The sequence below is a fragment of the Dioscorea cayenensis genome, chromosome 9 (assembly GCF_009730915.1).
Source record: "Dioscorea cayenensis subsp. rotundata cultivar TDr96_F1 chromosome 9, TDr96_F1_v2_PseudoChromosome.rev07_lg8_w22 25.fasta, whole genome shotgun sequence".
NCBI lineage: Eukaryota > Viridiplantae > Streptophyta > Magnoliopsida > Dioscoreales > Dioscoreaceae > Dioscorea > Dioscorea cayenensis.
In genome coordinates this window covers 19674932-19678970 of record NC_052479.1, presented here as the reverse complement: position 1 = coordinate 19678970, position 4039 = coordinate 19674932, and the positions used below count along the sequence as shown (strand labels likewise).

The 4039-nt window shown below is 35.1% G+C and overlaps 1 long non-coding RNA gene across 1 annotated transcript; it reads left to right on the top strand.

Annotated features, from left to right (window-relative positions):
* Positions 1-2812: 2812 nt before the first annotated feature.
* LOC120268370 lies at positions 2813-3203 on the top strand. The gene is made up of 3 exons (XR_005538922.1): positions 2813-2853; positions 2945-3016; positions 3183-3203. It is a non-coding gene; the product is annotated as an uncharacterized LOC120268370 (long non-coding RNA).
* The last annotated feature ends 836 nt before the right edge of the window (positions 3204-4039 follow it).

The window sequence follows — 4039 nt, the reverse complement described above, 5'->3', positions numbered from 1 at the left end:
AAAATCACCACATATTTGCATATGCATCCTTTTTCAAATTTTAATTATATAATTTATTTTTATTTGTATTTTTATTGTATTTTTCAGGTTGAGATTCTATATAAAATTTAATTTTAAAAAAATTAAAAAAAGTTATATTGGATAAATATCGTATCATAAATTCCATTTTAATAAGGGTATTTCTCAAAGCTCTATTCCAAAAAAATAAATAAATAATAATAATAATATCAAAATAGGGGATCCATTAGTGTATATATGGCACATAAGCAAATAGAAATTTATTTTGAAAAATTATAAAAACTATATTTTGTTATAATTAGGTTCATGTAAAAATTATTATAAAAATTTGAATTATTATTTTTGTAAAAATCTCAATCAAAAAAATAATATTGAAAAATGTTAATAAAGAAATGATATCAAAACAAAAAAATTTATAGCCTAGTGGTACTTAACCTTATTGTGGAAAAGCGATGATGAGTTCAAAACTCATTTGAAAAATAATGGTAACGATCGTGAGATTGTGGGTGCACGAGTTAGATGATTAATTCGACCCATGTTCATACTCTTGATATATATAGTATTTTGTTGTTTTTATAAAAAAAAATTATCACAATCTTATTTTGTATTTTTAAATAATTTTATTTTATTTTTTATCCATCAACTATTCGGATTCCACAATGGAGACTCTACAAATACAAATGTAACTCTTCCTATTGAATTTAATGTAATTAAAGGTTAATTATTATTTAATTAATATTTTTACATAATTTTTAAGAGATTTGTTTAAAAATAACATTTTTTTATTTTTTATCTCTATATATCTAAAAATTCGTCTAGTGTATATTTTCAATAAAACCAAATACCAAGTAGAATAAGAATTTTAATACGTAAAAAAATTAATAAAAATTAATAAAAAAAAACTTAAGATAAAATTAACTTTCATCAATCCTTTGATGATGACCGTTTGTTTGCCTCGGGATAAGTTTTCTCTCGCAAAAACAAGAGATGAGCTTGAGGTAACTGTAAATTTCCAATAATAACCATCCCTATTTCCTTAAAGACGCACTAACGCATCCCCAGCGCATCTTCATCCCTGTTTCTCAACATCGCTTCGAACTCGAGAGCCAAGCCCTCGAGCCCTCCCAAAATCCCCAATTTGTTTGATCGCCACCGGAGAAACCCTAATCGCTCTTCAAATGGGCTCTTTCTCTTTGATTCTAAGCCTACTGCTGCGATCGGAGATCGTCTACGATTGTCCGGGACGAGCACCTTTGAGGATTCTCCTCCCTGAGAGATAGGATTCTATGGAGAAGCTTTTCTTGGATGGACGGAGCCATGGGGCTCCATGGATGAAGGATGCCTGGGAGCTGCAGTAGTGGATCACGCCGGGGCCGGGGCTCAGCCAAATCCCGTAGTCCGAATGAGAGGCCCCTGCCGCAGGGGTCAATAGGAGGAGGAGGGCGCAGCGAGCGGGCAGCCACGGAGGAGATTGTGGTCGTTGAGCCCAAGGAGGAGGTTTGGCTTGCTGAGGGCGTGGGGGAGATCGGTGGGATTGGTGGAAGGGAGGAGAATAGGGAAGGTGTCGGGGAAAAAATGGATGAGTTTGATAGCGGTGCAAAGAGCGCCGATAAACTCCCTGGCGGAGAGGATGAAGGAAACACAGCTCCGCTCCCCGAGAAGGTTTGCCTTTTTCTTTGTATATGTTTTGATGTTAGTTGAGATTGTTACCGTCCTTGAGGTTTTCTCGTTTTTGTTTCGAGTAGATGTGAGTTGCTGATTTTCTTATGCTTCCGATTATCCGATTGTATTTTTTTCTTTTCTGGTAGTTGGTTCTCCATAATATTCAAGAAAATTTTCATTTTCTGATTTGGTTCTTCTCTAGTTGTTGTTGTAGAATGCCCTCTTTATTTGTGTTCATGGAATTGTAATAATTTATCTTAAGCTTGATTTTTATTTCTTTGAAAAGAGTGTATTTTTGAAGCTTGATCCAAACATCAGTTCATGATTTTACGAGGAATAACTAATTGTTGATTTGAGGTGAATACTTGAGACATAATACGTGCTTGTATTCATCTCTTAGGGAGATTTGTTGACAATGTTGTGGTGTTCACCCTCATTTATGGAACATATCCGGCGAGTAGCCTTTCTTCTATTTCTTTATCTATCCTCTCAATCTTTAACCACAATGACTATATGTTTGATCCCATAAGATTCATTGTATGATGTTTCTTCCTTTGTCGCCATGCGAGGTTCAGATTGGCAATTCACCCATTTACAAGATTGAAAGGAAGCTAGGGAAAGGCGGTTTTGGACAAGTATATGTTGGTCGTGATTTCTCCTACTAATGCAAATGATAGGATGAGTCGCCCCAGTCTTTGTGGAGGTTTGTTTGTTGTCTTACTTTTTATTTCGGCTCATAATTCTTTTTCCTTTTGTTGATAAATCTCACAATGATTGAATGTAAAGGTGGCCTTAAAATTTGAGCATCGAAGCAGACAAAAGGCTGCAATTATGGCCCTCCTATGAATGGCAAGTTTACAAGTGAGTAATTTCATTGTCATTTGTGTCATCATCTCCATGTTCTACATTTGTCGTTTGTGATAATGTTGTCTTTTATTGGCTATCCAAATTTAGTACTCTTGGTGGTATTCATGGGGTGCCACATGTGCATTACAAGGGTCGAAGGGGGACTATTATGTTATGGTAATCTAACATTTTGCAAGTATCATTTTGTTTATGCTTCAAGATGATGTTTCTTGTTCTAAGAATTATACTTGATCACCGGTAATTATTCAGGTTATGGATATGCTGAGGGCCAAGCTTATGGGATGTTTGGAATAATAATTCTCATACGTAAGTGTTGCTTCTAACTGAATGTTATTTTTGTTTGATGCTTACTAAGCTTTTTCTTTCGAGATATTAATCTACCTCTCGTCTTGTGCAGAATGTCGATTGAAATGGTTGCCTGTATTACTATTGAAGCAATATCCATTTTAGAGAAGATGCATTCTAAAGGGTACTTTTTGTTTTGTTTGTGTTTTTGATGAATTACTAATTATGTATATATGCATATTAATTGTAATTTCGGTTAATGAAATTATTCTACTTGATTGATTTATTTTTTCTCATTATGTTGTTGTCTGTCATATGTTAATTTATTTCCTAACTCTTATATATCCTAGTTATGTTCATGGAGATGTAAAAGCCCGAGAACTTCCTCGCTTGGCCCCTCCCTGGCACGCTTTGAAGAGAAAAAACTCTTCTTGTTGATCTTGGTTTAGGTAATTAATAATTTCTAGATTTTATGGAGTAATAATGGCCACCAGTGTCGTTCACTTAATATGTAAATTGCTGGTATGTCATTTCCTCCTTTTTTTAATATTTGTTTCTAGTATGAATATCGAGCACTAGGGTGGAAAGACACATCTATCGCCAGCATGTTGAATATGATCAGTGGCCTCGATGTTTTTCAGTGCGCTCCCTGCGATTCTTTTTCTTATTTTACTAGAAAAAAAGGATTTAATTGCACATTTTGGACTAATCCTCCTTAGAGATTCTTGTGCTATGCTTACCTATTATTACTTGAATTTTTTTCAGGGGAACAGATCGTTATGCTAGCGTCCCATGCACATTTAGGGAAGAACAGGAAGCGGGAGGGATGATTTAGAATCCCTTGCGTACACACTCATCTTTCTACTTCGTGGCCGTCTACCCCAGCAAGGATACCGGTATGGTCATTTCATCTTCGAGTACATGGCCTATTGAACTTCTTTTTCCTTTTTGGGCTCATGTTCTTTCTTATTTGTATGTATGGAGAAAATAAATGATTTCTTGTCTGCAAAAAGAAAATGGCCACTTCCCTGGATTCCCTATGTTGTTTCTGTCCACAACCTTTCAAACAATTTGTCGAGTATGTGGTCAACTTAAATTTTGATGAGGAACCTAATTATGCCAAATGCATCTCTCTTTTTGATGGCATAGTAGGTCCGAACCTAGACATAAGGCCAATCAACACTGATGGTGCTCAAAAGATATAATT